The sequence below is a fragment of the Camelus ferus genome, chromosome 14 (genome assembly GCF_009834535.1).
Source record: "Camelus ferus isolate YT-003-E chromosome 14, BCGSAC_Cfer_1.0, whole genome shotgun sequence".
Taxonomy (NCBI): domain Eukaryota; kingdom Metazoa; phylum Chordata; class Mammalia; order Artiodactyla; family Camelidae; genus Camelus; species Camelus ferus.
The window spans coordinates 38,642,465-38,666,855 of NC_045709.1; the positions used below are offsets into that span (position 1 = coordinate 38,642,465).

The 24,391-nt window shown below is 38.7% G+C and overlaps 1 protein-coding gene across 1 annotated transcript in view; it reads right to left on the minus strand.

The window, feature by feature from the left end:
• Window positions 1–24,391, minus strand: part of GPC6 (glypican 6) — a 971,667-nt gene that overhangs the window by 832,823 nt on the left and 114,453 nt on the right. The gene's annotated exons all lie outside the window — the stretch shown is intronic.

Sequence of the window (24,391 nt, forward strand, 5' to 3'; positions counted from 1 at the left end):
CTGTAGCATCTCGGGAACATGAAGTTAACATTAATAGTGACTTCTTGCATGGATGTGGAGTCCTGTGTTTAACCTCTTAGAGAGAGCTCCCACATTCATGTATTGATTCTTTCACTCGTGGATTTATTAAGCACTCACCATCAGCAAGACACCATGTTAGCTTTGGGGGTAAGGAGTGGACAACAAATCAGACATGGTCTCCGCACTCGTGCGGGTGACAGCAGGGGAAAGACGGGCAGTATCCATACGAGTAAACAAAACGTCAAATTTCAAAATGCTACGAGAGTGATGAAGAGATGCAGCACATGGGCTTTGGAAGGTGCATTCCCATTGTCTAGTGCTTGCGTGTTTCCCAATTGAAACAGGCATCACCAGAGATATTCCTCGTGGGCATTTAAAATCATGCACATGATAAACAACAAGGGCCTACTAACTACATTCAGTATTTTGTAATACTCTATAATGAAAAAGAATATAAATATATGTAACTAAATCACCATGCTGTATACCAGAAACTAACACAACATTGTGAATCAACTAAACTTCAACAATAAAATAAAACAAGATTAAAGTAAAGTAAAATCATGCACTTTTGATGAGGAGGAAGAAGAACGAGAGGACAGGGTAGACAGGAGGGAAATGGCTCACTCGTGCAGGTGCTGGGGAAGAGGGGGAGGAGAGAGAATGGGTCAGAATAACAACTGAAGAAAGGCTGCTTTTCCTCTTTCTCACTCCAGGCAATTAATTAATTGCAACAACATCAAAAATGATCAACTTGCAATACCATCAGTGGCCAGTGGGGACTGCGGCAGCAGAAGACAAAAGCACTCTCTCTTAAGAGAACGCTCTAGTCCATGGCCAAGTGCCCAGGCTATGCTCTCAGACATACTCAGCTCAGAATCGCAACCCTACCAGCGAGGAGGCATGTGATCTTGGGAAAGCTGCCTAGTCACTCTGATGGTCTTCATGTCTTTAAAATGCAGAGAGTACCTGTTTGCGTCTTAAAGTTGAAGGGAGAACAAAATAAGACAATCCATGTCAAGTATTTAGCACAGCACCTGGTTTAACCTATAGGAAGAGCTCAGTGCACATGAGCTGCTGTTAATTAATCATAAGGCCACGGACCCCACACATCTGTATGCAGACCTACCCCCCGCCCCCCCCCCCCCGATCCAATGTCCTCCTTGAGAGCAAACTTGACCTCACCTGGTTGTTAAACTACCTCAGGGCATGGGGTGAAGACCCAAAGACAGAATCAGACTTTGGGCACTTTAGGTACCACCAAAACTCTCCTGTCCGCAGTGTTCCAGCCTTGCTACAGCTGGATGACAAAAGTAAAGACCAACAAAATGTTGGATACTGGTTTTGGAAAAGCCCAGGGGAGTTTGCAGACTATGAAAGGAAGTGCATTACTTCTCAAATCTCCATTACTCATGCTGAGCCTACGTTCCCTCCCTAGGGTGCAATCAGCCCAGACCAGATTCAAATTTGACTCCTTAGTTGGAAAACCCTTCCAGCAAGCTTAATGATGGAGAACCAGAGACGAGATTTTTAAAAGTAAAAGGAACATACATGTGTTTGCTTCAGTGGACTCAGTCTTCCTGGTGGGTGATTCTATTAATGTGTTATCTTTCCTTCTGATTATGTTATTTCAATATCACTCTTTGCTCTGGTGTGTTTTGGGACTAATTCAACGTGTACTGAAAAATATTGCTTCAATGTAGCTTCAAAGTGCTGAAATGGGGATTGGAAGAGAGCAAGCCAGAAAGAAACCCAGAACAAATTTACTATTGACAGAATCAACATTGGATCCAAAGTATGAAAACTCTCCCTTGGTTTCATATAATCCTTTTCAGATACTGTAGCAGCATCTTACCATGTGAGGGAACACTGTCAGTGGTGCTAAGAATATACATTTCACACTCTGTACAGGGTCACAAGATACTATATAATTATACTTGGCAAAGGACATGATTCCAAGCTGAGGAGGACTTTTTGGTAAAGAAATAGCTTCTGAGAAGGGAAAAAAAAATAATATGGATATCCAGCTAGCACTGGGAATAAAACAGACACCCCAAGGCTGTGGTTACTTTAGAAGCAGGACTATACATTTTGTGCCCAGCCACCTACACAGTGCCTGGCATAGAACTGTGCTCTTTATATGAAGGAAGGGCTCCAGGGAATGGTTACCCTACTACCAAAAGAGATTACCAATACAAACTGTAAGGGGCCTAAAATACCTTCTTCTGTGGTAAATACTTACAAGCACACATTTAGAAAATAATTTCTTAGAAGGTAAATAATTCAAACAACATAAAGATCAAGAACCCAGTTTAAAAATGGGCAGAAGACCTGAGGGCAGATGTATCTCCAAAGAACATACCCACATGGTGAATAAGTCCTTGGAAGTTATGTAACGTCATTAATCATGTGTGAAATGTACTGGATACTAATATCTATACCACCACCACCACCACCACAACGACAAAAGGGCAGGGGCGGAGTGAACGGCAAGTGTTGACCTCAGTTTGGAGAAACTAAAACCCTCATCCGTTGCTGGCGGAAAAGTAACACAGTGGAGCCACTGTGGAAAATGGTTTGGTGGTTCTTGAAAAAGCTAAACATGGAATTACCAGATGACCTAGCAGTTTTACGTCAGTATATACCCAGAAGAATTGAAAGCAGAGACCTGAACAGATAGTTTAATGCCAATGTTCATTGCAGCGTTATATAAAGCAGCCAAAAAGGGAGGTGGGGAGGACAGAGCTCAGTGGTAAAGCATGTGCTTAGCATGCACAAGGTCCTCAGTTCAATCCTCAGTACCTCCACTAAAAAATGAAATTCAAAAAAATTAATTAAAAAATACACAAAGAAACATAATTACTCCCCCCAAAAAAAACAAAAACAAACAAAAAAACAAAACAGCCAATAGGTAGAAACAAACAAAATGTCCATCAACAGATAAATGGATAAACAAATTATGACATAAACATATGATGGAATATTACTCAGCCATAAACAGGAATGAAGTTCTGATAAATGCTACAACATGGACCTTGAAAGCATCATGCTTAGTAAAATAAGACAGACACAAAAGGACAAATACTTTATAATTCATTTAAGTGAAACATCTCAAAAAAGTAAATTCCTAGAGACAGAGGGTAGATTAGAAGTAACCAGGGGCTGTGGGAAGAAGGGAATGGGAGTTACTACTTAATGATTAGAGTCTAAGGCCACGAAAAAGCCTTGGAAATAGACAGCAGTGATGGATGAACAGTTATTCACACATATGTTCTTAAAAGGGTTTAATGAAACTTGGCCTTGGTCTTTCCTGTTTTGTGGATGTGGGTTTAAGGTAAGTACTGAAATTCTATATGTAAACAGTATTTCAGAGTGGTTGTTGAATGGTGCCACTTTCAATCCAGGCGAGAAGATGTTCCTCTGAAATAGCTGCAGAACTTGGAAAATAAGGAAGAACTGGCCACTTATTTAAGTCTGTGTTTTATTTTTCTCTCCCAGGTCATCTAGTTCCACCACTTCTCGCTGAGCCATCAGTCTGGGCAGAAGCTGGCAGTCCCCTACGACGTCCTTTTGTAATTTTCACACTGTTAAAACCTTTTATTAGGGTATTTCAGCAAATTAGGAGATCTATTAGCCAGACTAGAAAATCGATAGTTAAGGGCAGTCCAGTCCTTAAGGCAATGCTGATGAGTTTATAAGAGAAACAGCAACCGCACTTTGTGCAAAGATCTTTTAAGAAAAGGAAGGATGGAGTTTCATTATTTCTGAATAAGCTCCATAAAGTAAAAAACAATTAGGGGGGCCAAAAATCATTGGTAACGATTGGCTGCAGTTGTCGGGCTAATGGTGCAACTGGAACTGAATCTTTCCAGCGGGTCTCAGGGCGGCAGCACAATGACAAGTGCTGCAAGTGTGCCCTCCAGTTATTGAAAAGTGGAGTAGACATTCTGTTATCAGCTTAATTGAATAGGAAGCAATGAAGACAGAGAAAAGAGGGATATTTGAGACTCCCAGTATTTCCAGAGAAACCTAAGTCTTCCATATCTAAGTGTTACTCTATTTTATGAGAAATCCCGATTTAAGAAAACTAAGAAGTTGTTTCCTGCAGAGTACCATCTGGCAACGGAACACCTTCTGTAAGAGAGCTGAGTAATTTCGCGGATATATAGCTGAAAAAATACAGCTGAGCAGCTGAGAAACTAGATGCTCAATAACCCCCCATTCTTTTTACCTGTCGAAAACACTATGAGGGTCCATCTATTGGAAAAAAGAAAAATACATATATTAAAGACCCACTGTAACTCATCTGCCAGGCTGAATGTAGCCAATGAAACAAGCTAGCCAGCAGCACCATAAGTGCCTTTTAGTATAAGCCATTAAAACTAAAAGCTAAGAAAAAGAAACCCAAGAAATGAAAACTCACTCTAAAGGGTGGTGGAATTATAAGAAAAGTTGAAAGTCGGAAAGACTAACTACTAGAGGTGCAAACCAAATTGTCCTTAAATGTTTTAACAAAAACAAATGCATATGCACACGTGTTAATGTTTGTTTCTGAAACTGAGATCACATTAAAAACCTGTATTGTACAAAGTAATGTTTCCTCTGAAAGACTTTCACATTAGTATAAAATCCAGGAGTGGATTTATTTTCCTGAAAGCCAAAACACATTTGAGAAATATTGTCTTTCTCGGGGGACCAAAGGTAGCTGGCATTTGTCATCAAGATTCACAATCAATCTGATGTAGGTAGACATTGATTATATGGGGTGACACTGGTCGTAATTGTATCATTTAAAATCCTTCCACTATGTCCCTGAAAAAGGACAAGTTAAATTTATACTAAAGTCATGGCTTAGAAGATAGTATTTAGAGCTGTAGGAGCCAATGGTCCCTCTCTTAATAACATTCCTTATTTCTTATGTCTCCAAATTACTCTGCTGCCAACATGAGATGGTGATTTATTTCTGGTATGTTGGTACTGCTCTAAAATGAACCACATTTTGCCTACATTATTATAATAAACTTGGTGATGCAGAACATAAGAAAGCTGGTAAAAGTTCTTCCTCCATCGCCAGACACACTACCCATAATAAAGCAGATCCCTCCTCGAGAAGAGAAATAGTTTTTATCTAAGAATCGCAAAATGAACCCGAGGAGACCAAGAGACATGCGATGTTCTAGTGACTTCCCAGAGTTTATATGAAAATAGTAAACAAAAATAGTGCGACCTGAGTGAAGGCGAAAACAAAGCAACAGGCACGATAAGAGGACAAAGAGAACCAATACCCCCAATGCAAAAAAAAAAAAAAAAAAACCGTGGTATCAAAGAAAGGCACACAAAAAGCACTCCACTTGTAAGCGGATAAAACATCATTCTTTAAGAACATATTTTGAACACGTATCATTACAACATAACAAAAACTTAATATTCTGAAGGGAAAAAAAATTCATAGATGACGACTTAGCAGACACCCCGCCCCCGTAGACATGTGAAGGGGTGAAGACCAGACACGAAGTTTCTGGAGCTGTTCTTGAGCGCACTGCCAGTCTGTTCCCACTCCTGTCCAGACCGCCCTGCAAGGCAGTAAACGTGACCCATTTTGGTGTGTTTTGTAAGCCTTAGGAACTACTTTAGCACCTCAGCTGGGTTTCCAGAATAGACTGTATTGATGGCTCTATTACCTTTTTCATTGTCTCTATCAGTTCCATTACTGAAAAGGAGGAAGTAGTAATGGAACAGAAATTCACCAGCAGCAGAGACCCAGAGCTGAGCTCTAAGTAAATGTCTCTTTTCTCTCCCACTGGCCACCCCCAGTGCCTCTGACCCTCCTTCTCTATTACTGTTCTCAGAACTGGTTATCAATAATCTCCACTCAATCCTGTAAGGCAATTTGGAAGGCGAAGCCTTCTAGCCGAGGGGAAAAGGAAAAAAATAGAATTTTCATCTCCTACCTCCTCTCTCTTTTCCTCAACCAAGTAAGTCCTACTCTTCCCGCCTGCTCATCACCTCCCAAGCTCTCCTTAAACTTAACATGTCCCTTACCAAGAGACTCGGACATCTGGTGGAGAAAACAAAAGCCTGAACCTCCTACCGCAATGTTAGCTCTCCCGCTAGAATTACACATCTCGAACTCTTGAAATCCACCAATAGTAAAAGCAAGCAAGAGTCACCATTCCTTTTTTGATCTCTTCCCAGTAAAATCATGTGCAGACTCCTATTTTGTGGGAATCAATAGTTAAAGTTACATAAATATTCCCAGCTTGGACTTTATCTAATAGGCTTAACATTTTTTCCCAAATGTTTTTTTTTCTAATAGTAGACATTATTAATAATTAAATAATTTGACACTATTCTGTGTTGGTTTTCTTTTAATAAAAGGAAAAACAAGAAATTAAAAGATACATGTATTTTAAACACATGTATATTTAATAACTATTAAAGGCAGTGTATATACCATATGTAGTGTATATGTGTATATATATAAACGGTAGCATATATGTGTATTATAAGCAGCATATATTTATGTCCAACTATTGCTATTTCCAATATTTACCCACTCAGTCTTCCTACTACTTTAGCGCTAAGATTCTTTTTTAGCTCTTCTGTTGAATCCCACCCAATAGTAATCATAACCTTCACCCCACATCATTACAAGTGAGAATATTGCTGCTCAGCAGATATTTAAATACTAACACAGCATGTTCATTCATTCACTCACTCATTCAGTCACACAGTTAGAGCATTTGTGCCAAGCCCTTTCCTATATCCTGAAGATACAGAAGTGAAACAGACAAAGTTCCTGCCCTCATGAAGCTTACAATCTAGTGACGGGCAGAAAATAAAGGAATGAGTAAACATATAAAATGTATCAAGAAGTGATAAGCTCTATGGTGAGAAGACAGGAGTGATGGGGAGTGTGGAGGAGGCTGGGGTCCTTGCGGTGGTCAGCAAGGCAGCTCCGAGGAGAGCTTCTTTGAGTGTGAGGCCACCTTCCAATCTGGCAAACACACCAAGCTTGGTGAGATGCTCTATTCACCTGCCTGGTGACCTAAGTCTGCACCCAAACAGATACAGCTTCCAGAAAAAGATGAAAAGGGAAACATGTTCCTAAGGCAAATAATACCTGCCCCTCACTCCATATCAGCTGCTTGTGCTTGAAGCTGCCAGCTAGGAGTCTGGAGAAACAGCGTGGTTCCCGTATGACAGAACTGGAGTGCCCTTCCTGAATGAGCTCCCTGGCAGGGCACACTGCGATCCAGCAAGACAACTCAGGTTCAGGAACATAGGCTCAAGGTGACATTGGATTAACAGCAGATAAATGTAAGGACCTCCCAAGAAACTCGTGGTGGATATTCTCAGAAAGAAGCATTGAGTAGTGGTCAGAAGCTTACACGCTGGAGTCAAACAGACCTGGATTACAAAATCAGTTCTTTTGCTGACACTCTGTATATCCTTGGGCAAATCCTTTAAGCTTCAGTTCCAACATCCATCAGACGGGGGCAATAACACCTACTCCAAAGGGCTGCTGTGGTGGAGACGGCATGAAATACTGGATGGGAATCCGGCGGAACTCCTGCTCCACAGTAGACACTCTATGGACTATGACGACCAGAACTAAGGCTGAACAAAAACTGGTACCATAAACAGAACTGAAAGACTAGAATTTATAAACATACATAAAAGGCAATATTCCTCAAGCTAGAACCTAATTCTAATGTCCAAGAATCAACACTCGAAGCTCAGTTAAATGAAAAAGTCATAAATGCAAATCCTATTTGGAAATCAATTTCTTTCAAAGTGTCCTTCACAAGACTTCAATTGAGCAAATTTTTTTAACATTTTACAATTAGATAAAATTCTTCCTTGCTGAAGTCTACTCTCTCGCTAAACATGTATAGAGATTTTAGGTAATTTGATCTTCTGATAATCCTATGAATTAATTCTCTTTATTACATTTTATTCTTGGGGGAAAATACTGAGAATATCTATTGTTCATAAAAGTTGATAAAACTGGATTGAGAAAATAAAACTGCCAACTCGTATGTCTTTGCTTTGTGTTCTGACTCACTGACTAGAGCAAGTTGAATAGTGTTCCCCCAAATCAGGTCCAACAGGAGCCTCAGGATGTGACCTTACTTTGGAAATAGGCATCTGCAGATAAAATTAAGTTAAGGATGAAGTTGAGAAAATGCTGGATTAGGGGAAGCCCTAAGTCCAATAAGAATATCTTCTAAGAGACAGAAAAGGACACACTGAGACAAGCAAAGACAGAGGCAGTGAGAGAATGGATGCAGTCGCATGCCAAGCGATGCCTACAGCCACCATTCGTTGGAAGAAACGAGGAAGGAACCCCCCCAGGAACCTTGGGAGGGAGCGCGGCCATGCAGACTCCTTGCTTTTGGACTTCCGGCACCCAGACATGTGAGAGAATAAATTTCTGTTGTTTCAGGACACCAGGTTTATGGTAATTCATAGCAGCAGCCACAGAAAAATAAAACAGTGACGTTCTGCAGTACTCCGTTCTCTCTGTCGCTATGATGGATATCAAGTGGCCTCCACCAGCCACATTTTAACTCTCACAAGCCCAGGATGAATCTAAAAAGTACAGATGGCAGAGGCCCCTTCTGGAACTTTTACCCTTTAAGGAGATGAGTGGATTTAATCACATTTTCTGGAAGTTACTATTGACCTTCGTTGTGTACTATTAGTGTAGACACTAACATGAAACTAACAGGAAACAGGATTGGTTCCTGTGGGCCATGCTTCTTCCATCAATTCTATTCCTGACAAGAGGAAAACAGGCAGGATCACAATTACAAGCATCAGAACGGTCTGGGGAGATGTAGTAGGAAACAATAAACATCGTTTTAAAGAGCTCAAAGCAGAGAATTATCCACATCGAAGCAGTGCTGTTCCCGCAGTAATGTTTCTACCTTCCATTTAAAGACAGATAAATTTTCCATGACAGCTCTTAATCGCCTCTACAGTTATTCACTGAACTTGCCCTCGAAATTACAGAGTAATAAAAGGATAATAGCATTTGACTGACTACAGTAGAAAGGTGGGCTTTTTCAATAAAGCGGTCATTTCATTTCCCCCTGTATCCTGGATTATCCAGAGAGGGTGCGCTAAGTGTCTAAGGACTGAGGGATAGCCATAATGCATGTTTCATCACTGCAATGCCATCTGGACCTTTCATTTATTTATCCATAGGAAAGGGGACTATTTCTCTTACTATACACATTGATGGTAGACAAATGTTTCAATGAGAAGAGTCAAACTCTGAATCTATTAGGTTGAACCATATGAATACAATACCCAAACATTTTCATCCACAAAAATTGCAACTACATAAAAAAGGCACTTTATTTATTATTGCTATGTGAATTATAATTGTAATAGGGAAATTTCTTTTAGAACGAGAATCTAGAAAAGAACATTAATTAGAATTGCACAATAAGTTTCAGATATTTGAGATGAGGAAGAGCCACAGTAAGTAATAGAAACTGAAAAGTGGGTTCTGAAATGTTCATTTCTCCACATTTTTCAGATTGGTGAGTTAAAAATGAATGAATTTGGAATTGTGTTCAGCTCTGTCTATCCTCATGGCCACCTCCACTGTTGAGGCTCCTGGTCAATCAGCAACTGTCTTATAGTTTCCCCACTTCCTCTTTAGATGCCCCTCCAACCCATTTTTTTCTAAAGCAGTCAGGGGAATCTTTTCAAAGCATAGGTCAAATGGGTCAAAGCCCTTGCTTAAAAACCTAGTGTGGCTTCCTTTACTGTTGCACATACTCCTAGGTTCTGGCCATGGCTTATGAAACCCTGAATGATATGGCACCTGCCAACCTCTCCCATTTCACATCCTTCCCCTCCCCAATTCTCCAGCCATACTCTCCAGATCTCAGATCCTGGATCATGTCAAGCTCACAGCTACCTACAGAGTCCCAGCTCTCTGCATGGCTGGTTTCATATTCTTCAAATTCCCTTTTCATGGTCTCCGGGCCCACTCTGCTCCCTCGGTAACATTCTTATCTATCACAGCACCCTGTGTATTCCTTAATGTTTCTCCCAATTTGTTTATGTTTGAATATTACGGTTTGGATGACTTGATGATCTTTTGGTCTCTTCAGGAGAACATAATCCCCCTGGAGGCAATGTCCATGTCTGCATCCCTCACCACAGTATACCTAGCGTCTAGCATGGTGCCTGGTCCAACGTCAGCACTCAGCAAATATCTTATGAATGAATAAATGAATGAATACATGATTGAAATTTAGGAGATGACTGAAATTTAGGAAGGCAGATGCTGAAAAAGAGGCAGTCTTCCTAAAGCACACAAGGGTATCTCACTGCACAGTAAACCAACCCCCTAGCTTGTTTGGTGTCTGTCTGATATCAGGCTAAAGCTCACGGGCATAGATATTTACACCTCTTTGTCTTTTTCACCACTCAGAGCTTCAAAAATTCAATACACAAACAGTAACTAATTCTGTATTAAGTTCAACATACTCTGCAGAGTTACTCAAATCAGCTCGATGTTTTACAGAATCATTTTCTTTTTCATCACTCTATCTTTCTACCACAGGCACACTTCAGAGACGTTGCGAGTTTAGTTCCAGACCACCACAATATAGCAAATATCACAGTGAAGTGAGTTGCATGAATGTTTTGGTTTCCCCTGGCATATAAAAGTTATGTTTACACTATACTGTCTCTATTAAGTGTGCAATAGCATTATGTCTAAAAAATGCACATACCTGAATTAAAATACTTCATTGCTAAAAAATGTTAACCATCACCTGAGCTGCACTGTCTCTTCCTTTCACAAACGATTTCTCTGTAGCATGCAAGGCTGTTGGATGGCATTTTACCCACAGCAGAACTTCTTTCAGAACTGGAGGCGAACCTCTCATCCCTGCTGCTACTTGTCAACTAAGATTATGTAACACTCTGTATCCTCTGCTGTCACTGCACAGGCTCCACAGCATCTTCACCAGGAGATTCTACCTCAAGAGACCACTTTCTTTGCTTAACCCTCATCCGTGGGAGTTTGATCATGAGATTGCAGTGATCCAGTCACATCTTCAGGCTCCACTTCTAATTCTAGGCCTCGCTATTTCTACCACATCTACAGTAACTTCTTCACTGAAGTCTTGAACCCCACAAAGTCATCCAATGAAGGTTGGAATCATCTTATTTTAAACTCCTGTTAATGTTGATATTTTGGGCTCTTTCCATGAATCAAGAATGTTCTTAATGGCATCTAGGATGGGGAATCCTTTCCAGAAGGTTTTCAATTGACATCTCCCAGATCCATCAGAGGAATCAGTATCTGTGGCAGCGATAGCCTTACAAGCTGTATTTCTTACATAATAAGACTTGAATGTCAGAATGACTCCTTGATCCATGGGCTACATAATGGATGTTGTGTCAGCAGGAATGAAAACAACATGAATCTCCTTGTCCATCTCCATCAGAGCTCTTGGGTGATCAGTGCATTGTCAATGAGCAGCAATATTTTGAAAGGAATTTTTTTTTCCTAAGCAGTAGGTCTCAATGGTGAGCTTAAAATATTCAGTAAACCATGTTGTAAACAGATGTGCTGTCATCCAGGCTTTGTTGTTCCATTGATAGAGCACAGGCAGGGTAGTTGCAGCATAATTCTTAATGGCCCTAGGATTTTCTAAAAAGTAAATGAGCACTGGCTTCAACTAAAAGTCACCAGCTGCATCAGTCCCTAACAAGAGAGTCTGCCTGTCCTTTGAAGCTGTGAAGCCAGGAATGAACTCTCTCTGGCTATGAAAGTCCTAGATGGCATCTTATTCCAGGATAATGCTGTTCCATCTACTTTGAAAATCTGTGGTTTAGTGTCACCACCTTCACTAATGATCTGAGCTGGGTCTTCTGGAGAACGTGCTGCAGCTTCTACATCAGCATTTGCTGCTTCGCCTTGCATTTTCATGTTAAGGAGACGGCTTCTTTCCTTAAACCTCATGGACAAACCTCTGCTAGCTTTAAAGTTTTCTTCTGCAGCTTCCTCACTTCTCTCAGCCTTCACAGAATTAAAGAAAGTTAGAGCCTTGCTCTGGATTAGACTTTGGCTTAAGGGAATGTTGTGGCTGGTTTGATCTTCTTTCCAGACCACTAGAACTTCTCCCTATCGGCAACAAGGCTGTTCTGCTTTCTTATCACTCCTGTGTTCACTGGAGTTGCACTTTTCATTTCCTTCGGGAACTTTAACTTTGCATCCACAACTTGGCTAACTATTTGGCACAAGAGGCCCAGCTTCCAGCCTATCTCGGCTTTCAACATGCCTTCCTTACCGAGCTTTATCATTTCAACTTTTAATTCAAAGTGAGAGACATGAGACTCTTCCCTTGAAAACTAGAGACCATTGTAAGGTTATTAATTGGCCTAATTTCAATAATTTTGTGTCTCAAGGAACAGAGAGGCCTGAGGAGAGTAAGAACGTTGGGGAGCAGCGGGTCAGCAGAGCAGTCAGTACACACACAACATGTCTGGATTAGGTTTGCCATCTTGCAGTCCGTGTCACCCCAACAGTAGCATCAAAGATCACTGATCACAGGTCACCACAACAAACATAATAATAATGAAACAGTTTTAAATATTGCAAGAATTACCAAGATGGGACCCAGAGACACATAGTGAGCAAATGTTGTGAGAAAAATTACAGGGACAGACTTGCTGGATGCAACGTTGCCACAATCTTCAATTTGTTAAAAAAAAAAATCTGCAAAGCACAATAAAGTGAAAGGCAAAAAAAGGAGGTAGGCCTACATTGTCTTAACCTTGTAGTTACATGTCTTTGTGTAGGCAGACATCATTTCGATGAGTTTCACCTCATAATCGCAACTTTAACCTGTTAATTCCATTATGAATTCTACATAATCACCGTCACATATGCATTCATCTATCCAGTCAAGTAATTGATCTGACTGTCAATCGGATTTAACTTGTTTTGTCTTTAAAAATAATTTAAAAAGGAAAAAAAGGCTTTCGAATTCAAACTCATGATAGTAAAATATCTAACATGGTAATATCCATATACATCTCAGAACCAAAACAAAGATGAACCAGACACTGTTCCTTCCCACAGGCCATCCACTCCCTCTCCCCTGATCTCAATTTAGTCTCTAAAAGCAAGACATAGTGACTATTAAAAATTCTCATAGTTCCTTGAGTAAATACCACTTGTAAATATTTTAATAATATAAGTAAGCCTAGAAAGTGCTTTGGGGTTCTAAATTAATTTAAACATAAATTAATTTCAATATCAACATCTGTCTTTTCTGCTCTCAGTTGATGACCAATGAATCATAGAAATGTCATGAAATAACTAATACTTCCCTGGTATCATCCCAGCCTTTTCTAAATGAGAGGAAACACCAAACCAAGATATACAATTGTTTGCCAGCATTAGTTTCTTAAGGATAAAGATTGAATGTATTGTTTATGTACAAACACTAAAATAGCCAAAAGGAAGACCTCATTCTGGCCCATTCACAAAGAGTGAAAACATAAACACTCAGCGTAACTAAAGAAACCGCCATAGAAGACATTAAATCCCAAGGAGAAAAAGACTGGAAAATTCTAAGTGCACTCAGGTACCATATACAGAATACTGTTGGTCTCTGTAATACCTACAGTAAAATCTACAGCATCGATAAGCAGGATTTTTCTTAAAGTGGCGTGATTGGGGGAAATTCAGCTTCCCAGCGCTAACCAAAAATACATTACAAATCAATAGGTCATGCTGTCTTCAGAAGGTCACTGTTAAACTACATACAAGCTGCAGTACCAGGAAGAGGTGTGAGAAGCTGGCAGCCAACCATTCTCAGTACATTAATAGAGGTTTCTTTTTCAGATTAGTTGTCAAGATCCTAAATAGATAACACCAAGGATACTGGTGAGATGGTCACAGGACAAGCTGGGCCAGCCTAGCACTCATGGCAGGTTTCACCACTGGTAACCCTAATATCTTCCTCAACACACAACTCCAGACAACGATTATGGATTGATCTGAACTGCCGGAAATATGACACCAGGCTTAGTCTAGAATCCCAGAGAGACAGAGTACGCACTACATAAGTAAAGAAAGACTGAGCAAGGGATAAGATAATGAAGGAAATGGAATAATCCTGAAGATAAGCTTACCTTCATTCAACATTGCTTTTGGAAGTAGTTCTAGACATAGAAACTAAATTTGCTTCTAAAAATATAAATGATATTCCCACTAACAAAAGGAATAGCATAATATGACAATTTGTAAGATGGCAATTTTCAAGACAAATACACAGAACCTTTTATATCTTTATAAGATGACTTTACTGGCAACATAGCTCAAGAAACCAAAAGGTTCATACATTGGTCAATCGTTCTCAATTTTAACCTGAGCTGTAAGTTTGTCATGCTATCTCACTATTGTTTTAATTGAATTTCTCTAAAGATTCATGCTAAGCATTTTTTCAAACCTGTATTTGCCACCTTTATAGCTGTAGCGAAATGTCTGTTCATATCTTCTGCCTATTCTTCTATGAATTTTGGCTTTTTTTTTTTAACAAAAGGACAGTGAAATGATGGACATATTGGAATTTTACTCATTTTGTGACTTTTTGCTTTATGGAATAATTGTTTTTAATAGTGGAAAAATAGATTAGATATTTTCTTTTCTTTAGTACCATTTAATAAATCGTGACAATGTAATTGCCAATGACTTTTTCACAGAGCCACAGGCTAAATAATAATAGTATAGACATTAAATTATTCTGTGGTGCTAGATTCATTAATACCAAATACAGAAGATGCCTGCACTAGAGATCATGAGGAACTACATTAAATCAATTGAAGAAAAGCTAAAATTTAAGTTTAATGTGAAAATCTTAATTTGAAATAAAAAGTTTGAAACATTCATATTCAATCAGTAATTAACTACAACATTCAATGAGGAATAAAAAAAAGAATGACCCAATATATCATTTCTAGGATTCAAGATAATTAGAAAACATTGCAGTTGAGTATCTATAACAGTTCACTGAACAGACACGCACGTTAATGTCAAGTTAGATTACAATGCTGTTCAACATCAGCGTCAGAAGTAAATCAGTCAGAGCATCACTCGGAAGACTGCCTGGTGATCTTGTCTAAACATTGGAAAGTGGAATCTTTTCCTTCGGTGTGACTTCTCTCAATAAATTTTTGAAATATATACATATCGATCAAACATATGTATTTATTCAAACAAATTCAAGTTGGGTGGTATGCCTTTGTTTCCCTAAAATGGAAGTATTTCAAAATATTTTCACTGAAGGATTCGAAGGGATTAATTAAGCCCCTGGCACAACTTTCTACCTGGCACGATGATTAAAAAATAGTAAGCACTAAAATGTATGTATCAATAGGTTGAGTGGATAGAGGAAAGAAGGAATGAAACACTGTGATGTGGTGAAAAAAAAAATCCTGGGATTAGAAGTAAGGGGGCCTGCATTCTGGTGCCACCTCTGTAATTAATTCCATGGAATGACACTGGGGAAGTTCCTGAAACCCATTATACTTCAGTTTCTTCACCTATGAAATTAAAAACTGAGCGAGGGGATGTATAAGATCTCTTCGACACTATGATTTCATGACATGTTACCAAAAAGAAAGCAAGTTCCCTCTTAAAAAATGCTTCAGTGAGAGAGATTACCCATAAGCAACCCTAACCAAGGAATGAAAACAATGCTCAACGTTTATTTTGGTGAGCTGCTTATGAGCCAGTAGTCATTCTGGTCCTCTGGAAATTATTTTGAAGAATTGATCATCATAATTTCAAACATAGTTCAATAGGCAATGCTTTATGACAATTCTTTTCTTTCTTACAAGTGTAGAAAGTCTAGTTCAAGTCAATAGCATCATAAACTACTCCACCCTAACTTAGTAAAGATTTGCCAGTATCAGTTATGAGTAAGTAGGTTCACAATGTCCACTGCGTAGGGAAAAAAAGACATCATAAATACTGAAGAATGGGATAAAATGTGACCTCAGATACACAAGATGATTCTAGCATTCTTTGTTAACACAGTTCCCTTTTTAATGTGAAATGATTTAGGGCTGATATAAAATATTTTATTTCTAGCTATTTTCTTTTTTTTTTTTTAATCCATTCATGTTTCCATTAGCATCTCATAAAGTTAAATCTCAAGGCTGGCCTTCAAGATACACTCTCCAATCAGGAATTTCCAATGAGACACTAAAGATACAATTTGGATCTTAGCTAGTTTGGTAGAATGACAGCCAGTGTGTGAAGAGACTTTAAGGGACCATCTGGAGTTAATGCAGATCAACCCTCTACCCGAAGACAAATGAACAAAAGCATAGAGACAATGAACAAAAAATATCTGTTGAGTGAATGAATTCATGAGCCAGTATTGCATGAGGTACCTTTGATAGAGCCAGTGTAAGACAATTACCTTACCTTACAATGAGTAAGCAACGAGAATAAGGAGGAAAGAAAAGGACGGAGAAGCAAAGTAGAGGTATAAGGTACATCGCCAACAATTTCCCCGACTCCCACTCCTACAGTCACACCCCGGTTCCCCTTCTCTCAACTACAGATGATAACTGGCTGTCTATTTTCTTCAAAAACACCTCTGGTCACTGGCTCTCCTTAAAGCTTGCTACATCTGAGGCAAATCACAATGTTCTTTTTAAGTGTTCAACAAGATGGTCGTAGAAGTCAAAAGAAATCCCACTTCCCGTTCTCTAGAGCTTTGAGAATACGAGTAATAGTTTACTGAGGATGCTTCCATTCATACATCACCCTGGGACATATTCTAGAATACTTATATGACCCTGCACATTCCTAGATTGGTACCTTCATTTCTAAAGGTACAAAAAGTATCAGTCTGTTCAAAATTTATCCCAAGTCCATTTCCCCAATATTCACTGGTCTTTAATGCACCTCAGTGCTTGGTTGCAAAATTTATTTCTATGTATTTAATGAAATCAGTCTTTGTAACTCTCCTGCAATGGATTTTCCTCACAATTTCTTATGTTTCTAATTTAATCAGCTAAAATCATTTCTGTGATTTAAAACTTTTCTAAACTTCTTTTCCATTTTTCTCATCAGCAATTTTTAAACTTAAGTTGATAAATACAGGAAATAAACAAAGATTCTAGCTCCTGAATATTCAGAGCATAAAGAACATGTAAAAACTCCTTGCCAACATTTTCCCACTTAAAAATGTCATTCAACATTACTTTACTCCTGCTGGAAAATAGGCAAAGAGAGACTTCCAAGGCTCTTGTTTAAACCTTTTAAGCTATTCAACTATTCTGTAACCAAAAGCAAACATTCTTGGCTGCTTCCTCAACTATTCAGTTTCATTATTTTTAGGAGCTATGGCACTATTTAGTTTCATTAATTAGACTATACACTAAATTTTCATGGTCTATAGGCAATGTATGGGATTAATAAAAGCTACATATATATTTATTTTCCCACTGCTTAAAAAATTGGAACTAGAAAAGCATTAAAAAAAAAACTGCAGCTGAACTAGAAAGACAACCCATATGGACATTCTTTATAGTCTGATGATTCTCAGTAGTATTATGTCGGGTATCCTAGCCCATGTTTTAGGGAACAGAGAAACATGGCTCAAAAAGATTGGATCCCAAGTTCTCCAAACTCCAGAGTATATAAGTGTATAATCATGACAATTCAACATGTGGATCTGGGTTTTTTTTTTCGTTTACTCCTGCTTCCTTTGAAAAAGCTAGGAGTGTATACATAAGAAATCTAAATGCATCTGTTGATCGGTGCATAGAAAACTGGTCACTCACTTATTCATCCACTTATTTTAAGTTCTTAATAGATTTCTGATGCAGATCAATCCAATGTTTTAAGACATACTCAATTGAAACTAGGAGTCCTACATATTTGGGATACAAAAGTAATATGACATCCCAATTACTCACGTCCTGGAAACTCTGAGTCTAGTAATATAGACATGATTCTTTACTCACTGTTTAGGCCATGAGGTAAACAGTAAACGATACAGATGTAGTCTGGGCTATAATGGGGCTCACAGTCCATCTCAATGTTCCTCAGTGTGGAAGATACTGTCCCCCTAGGGTACCTTTCAGAAATCTGTAGGAATCATTTCTACTTTGTGGTAGAATTACGCTTGAGCACTTACTATTGAAAATTGTATCATTAAAGTATATTATTAAATAGTTTTATTTTATTTCCATTTATATTACAGTTGGGTCAGTATACTGATTTTAAAAAAATAATATGGGATAGGTAGGTCATGCATCTAAGAATTTCATGTCAAGATGGTAAGAGGACACTCTGAAAGGATTATTATAAAAAGGGGACTTGAGAGGCAGAAGTAAGAACCACAAGTCTAGAGGGGTAGGCATGCAGCCCTATAAAAGTACAGTGTGCAACATACTAAATACTAAGACATCACTATCTACAAAGTGCCAAAGGGACATAAGAAATGGAGTAACTAATGAGGAATTAAGAGATGCATTACAGAAAAGGTGGTATTGAAACTAGACTTTGAATATTAAATAGGGATTTCCAGCTAGAGAAGTGCCAAGGCCAGCCTGGGCTTGGGGAAGAACCACAGAGGCACTAAGTTGAGTAGAAGAAACACGAAGAGCAAACAGTTGAGTCAGAGGATGAAGTTAATGTGTTTGGCTGGACCAGTGCCTGTATTTCCCACTAAGGAGTTTCATGCTTATCAAATAGGCAGCAGGAAGCCATCAAATTGCAGAATAACTTCTCTGGTCATTCCTGAATTCAAAAATATACAATTATGTTCAACTGTTTGCAAAGAGAAATAATTACTAGTCTTGATATTTATATTTTACTTACTCTATTATTTCAAAGGCTTAGTTATTCTGCTACAGGCTTTTACAATGCCTTAAAATGTTCAAAGTGAAACCATGATTTTGAATGCAAATAAAGAGGAAATCAGAAAAGGAATACTGAGTTTAAACCTACAGTGTTATTTCAAAATATGCCTTTGAAAATGCTACTCCACATGAAAATGCAACCAATTGACTTGAATTAAAACGCACATTTGTTTGATTAAGTTTTCAATTTTACCTCGTTTCCTTTGTAGCAAAAGGTGCTCCTTTTGAAACAGAGCCTTCACTTTGGAAGTTTCCAGAGGAAATTATTTATTAAGCACTCTATATTAGGTAGCAGAGATTTTTTATTTATCTACTATTTTGAAGAGGAGAGTAGGGTGAGGGCTCCCCACTTAAAATCAAGTTCTTAATAAGGAGATGCCCATGTAACAATTTATTTGCATCAAACCAAACTGAAGTCAAAGAAATACAGTATTAACAGAAGGACCTCGTTTTGCTTCATAGAAGTTTGCCTAGAGTTGTTACTGCAACATTGCTTCTAACAAAGGGGGCTCTAAAGAGATGGATTCCTTTTTGTTTTATCACTGTTTTCTCAAACCAGACCAATGAACTCTCCACCCCTGACCTTCTACACCAGGCTGACCCTCCACAAATGAATCTCTGTAGGGCTCATAAAAGCGAGTTGTAAACTCCAACAGTTGTCCAGTCTAGGGGCTGGAGCGGGGCCCTCCCTAACTTCTTGCCCTTTTTCTGACACTAAACACTTCCACATTCTTTTCTCATCTACCTTGGCAGGGACGTGGAGCTTCAGACCCTCTGTGATTTGGGTCATCACAAGTTTCCACTCCTGACTTCTTGAACTTTCATATAGATTCCGGCTTAGGAAGAAAGTCATGGGAGATTTGCTCTCAAGCTCTGATGTTTCCACAGCCCATCCTGACCCTAAATGTAAAGTATCCTTTGACACTGCAGAGCTACTGAGAAAGACTCATTTGTCTTTTTTGCAGCTGTAGCCTGACTGAAGTTTGTGGGAAATGACATATGTGTTTTAGTGTAAATATATATTTGTACAACTATCTAGGTCAGCTATAAGGATTAAACCTATTTGAAGTCTACATTTTAGAACAGAAATGATATAAGTAGGAAAAAAGCAAGGAAAAAGAAATTCATAGCAGACAACCTTCTGAAAATATTAAATTAAAATTATTCATATTTTTAACGATCACTCACATATTCAGCTATTTATTTTATAAGTATTTGGTAAAATGAAGCTGAAAATAATTGCTGTGAACGTGGGAGTGTTTGCAAATGCTTAAACTGGTCACAGCCACAACAATATTTTATTTATGTATATATATATACATATATAAAATATTGTATATACACTCCATTCTACTGAGAGTGTCCCCATGGAAAAAATGAGTAGATACAAACAGGTAAATGCAAAGAAACAATAAAAGGATGGTTCAAACAGAAAAATGATGTAGAAATAAGTTTTCATATGGAGAGTTATTGGCCATAGAATACATACCAAAATAATATAGCCATTAAATCCACAATTGAAGATATTTAACCAACATTTATAAAGTCATCAGGGGTTCTCCGGTTTCGTTGAAGCTTGTCTACATTGCTGGTAGAACCCTAATGGTTTACAAGACTAGATGGCAGATGGAACGCAAACAAATCCAAACAAAGGGCTTGGCAGGAATAAAGTAACTGTGATACTATCTTCACAGACCAAGGCAGCTTTTGAGCAGAATGGTCTTACTAAGGGAAGTAATTCAGAAAGAGAAAGAAAAATACCATGTGATATCACTTATATGTGGAATCTAAAAGAAATGAGACAAATGAACTTATTTACAAAACAGAAACAGACTCAAAGGCATAGAAAACAAACTTAGGGTTACTAGGGGGTTAAGGAGGTGGAGAAGGATAAATTGGGAGTTTGGGATTCGCAGATACTAACTACTATCTATAAAATAGATAAACACCAAGGTCCTACTCTATAGCACAGGGAACTATATTCAATACCTTGTAATGGGCTATAATGAAAAAGAATATATATATGACAGAATCACCATGCTGTACACTAGAAATTAATACACACTGTAAACCGACTATACTTCAACAACAACAAAAAAGAATTAATCTGCTTGATGATATTTATGTAAATCTTGACTTTGTTTCAGCATGAAGTTGGAAAACCCAATTCTGAATGCATTTTTAAAATGAATTTCCTATGTCTAGGACCATACCCTTTCTTTTTTTTTTTTTTTATGATTCCACGCTTTATATTACAGATACTATGATTAAGCGGTTGGGTGACATGAATTCAAAGAAAGCAGCCCATAATATCTTGATACTATGAACTTTCACAGCTCGAGGGCTAGCAAGAACAACCAAGACTAAGACCAGTGTCCCACGGAAGGGTCTCTGTTCTTGTTACATGTGTAGACGACATTGACCAACAGGCCCAGGAAACGCTTATTCTGTATTGTCTTCTCACCAACCTCAACCCTTCCCCTCTAAATGCATAATCTCTTCCATAAACAACCAGAGATGCAATCAGCTGTACACCAAGGTAGCCCACCACCTAGTATATATTCTATGATGTACAAACAAGTCTTGTAGGTTATTTTTATTTCTAAAAACTTCTAATTTTCACTCTCAAGAATAGGAAAGAGCCCTGGATTCTTCAGTTATATTTTCCCTTTTTTACTTTAGGGAAGTTGTGAACCCACATTTCTGCCTCCTTATTTTATCCAAATTTTGCTGTCAATCGCAGGGACATTCTAGAAGTAACTGACCTAGCACAGGAAGTGTTTACAAAAGAGGGGCCAAGAGAAGCAAGCAGAACCACCAGGAGCCCCTGTCCACTTCAGGTCCCTTCCACGCACAGGCTGTACAGCCAGGACAACCATCGGGACAAGCATCCCCTGCAGGAGGGTGGGAGGGAGGGGGGCTGAGAAGGACTCATTCTTCCCTGAAGTTGCAAAGCAGTGGCGGGAGGACACCGGAGGACTGGAGATGACCCACATCCTCCTCTTCCCTTATAGATGTTGGTGGGGGTGGGAGGCAGTCCCCAGAAAGACCCAGATACACTCCGACGGCCCTCAACTCGTGTGGAACCACATCACTCCATGTAATGTTTAAGTACAGCTGCAGTAAAAAGAAATTCTCCTTCCACACCCTGGAAAATGCAAGTTCTCTAGGCAGCGCTCAATGTTAATGGAAAAAAATCTCTCTCCTGCTCTTAGCTCTGCTTTGTTATGACATTACACGCACAGATACAACATCTGGTTCACCTCCCTCATATAGCCATCGCTTTGTTTGCTCTTACGCAGTCCCAAAATAGTCTAGACTTGTAGTGTCATTTACATCCAAGTCAGAAGAAAAATCAGGAAAATAATAAATTATGAATAATTAATTAGGCCTGATGCCTTATGAGACAGGAGCTATTTTTAATTCACAAAGGCCAGGATTACATGGGTTTCAAAGTGAGAAGGGGCAGGCGGCAATTAAAGGGGCTGACTGATGGGAGAACTGATTGCTTATCAATGACTGTATCGTCACTGATTGGACTCCACGGTACGTCTCAAAAACACGACAATTAGAGATAAAAGCAAAGACCAAATCCATCACAACATGACACACGTCTCAGGACATAGGCTTAATTTTGAATAAGAAAAGTCTTTCTATTCCTGGGAAGATTAAAATGACACCTAAACTTCCCTTCACGTTAAGCTCAATACACCAGCAGGAAAACGAAAATGTGACTGCCCCGCCCACACATCACTGATGAAGAAGACAGACAGGAAAACTGGAGCAGCGACTGCTTAATATTTTTATTTCTTTACCTACTTTTTTTTTTTTTAGTTATTTTTATTCAACCTACATCTAAAATAAAGGAGAGTGAGGCTGAAAGATGTAGAATTACTGAGGGGGGGTGACACTTACTCCAAGTTTCCAAATACAGTAAAGGTCCTATTAATGACACTTAGGCTAAGCTGCATCTGAGCTCCCTCTCGCCCTTCTGATTATCTCCTCCGTGACTTGATATTACTAGCACTTATTCATTGATACCCTGGGTCACTCCCACTCCCTGTGCAGAGAAGAGACTCTCCGTTGCAGGTGAAGATGCCCCGGGCGGACACCTCGAGAGGTGGAATCACGAAAGACCTTCCTGCTCATCAACTCCAGGGCTGCCACAGAGACGGAAACCGAACAGGAGGGGAAAGCCCTTCATTCCGACTCATCACTCTGGTTTTGGTTCTGCCACCAGCTCTGCAATCCCCAGGCTTTCCATTATAATGGAAACGCTGGATTAGACAGATGTTCTCTAAGTCTTCTCCATTTAAAGTACTTTACTTATTTCAGAAGTTCCCACTCTTTATTCCAACCACTAGAAAGAAATGATAATTACGAGACATGAGAGAGGTGCTAATTAGCATTACAATAACCATCATATTGCAAAATATAAATGAATCACATTAACATGTCCTACACCTTAAATTTACAAAATATTATATGTCAAATATATTTCAATTTTTAAAAAGTTTCCAGTTTTGAGGGTTTATTGAAATCAGGAGGGAAACTCTGGGAAAGACTTATTTCAGAGTTCCAAACTAGGCCCACTGAATCAGAATCTGCTGGTATAACCACTTGGAATTATTTTCTCAAAGATCCCCAGGTCATTCTGATGACTCATCTGATGATTCTGCAGATGTCAGAGATTGCATTAGACCCCTGCATTAGATTTAAACTCCTTCAGGGCAGCAACTATATCTTGCGAAGCTTGAAATCTCTGGACAGAGCTTGGGATACTAGAGGCATTCTGTAATTTAACTGATGATTAAATATCTGCTAAACAGAACTTGCCCATTTTTGTGGTTACTGAGTCATATCAAAAGAGAAAGAAGATATAATGCGATGACAAAAAGGTATGTTTGATGTCACCTAATTATAAATACATAAAAACTGACCTCAACTTCGACTAAATAGTCAGAGATACAAATCATAAATCAGGAATCAACTATAGAATTAGCATAAACTTTTTAGTTCATAGTGTTTTTTGAATGACTCATTCTTCTAGGAGTTGGTTTTAGCATTCATTTTATTAACCTGACCTACATTTTTTGCTTCAAGGAGTTTACAGTCATGGAGGACACACTAATCCAAGTAAGATGGAGCACACAAGAGATGCTCTCATGGATTCAACAGGCTGGTTATTCTAATTTTTTTACATTAGTTATTTATTATGTTTTCTTGGTTTGTTTGTTTGTTTTTCTGCTGCCAGAGGAATTAAAAGTCAAAATATAAGCTGATGTAAATTTGCCTCTGAATTAGACCCCTGTTTAGAATTTAGCAACAATGACAAACATTCCCTACTAGGAAGCTATTAATTCTGGAAGCAGAGGCTCCGATTGAAGAAAGGAGGTTGTGTATTAGTGTGCTTATTTCGTAATGATGTGAAACGTGCTCCTTT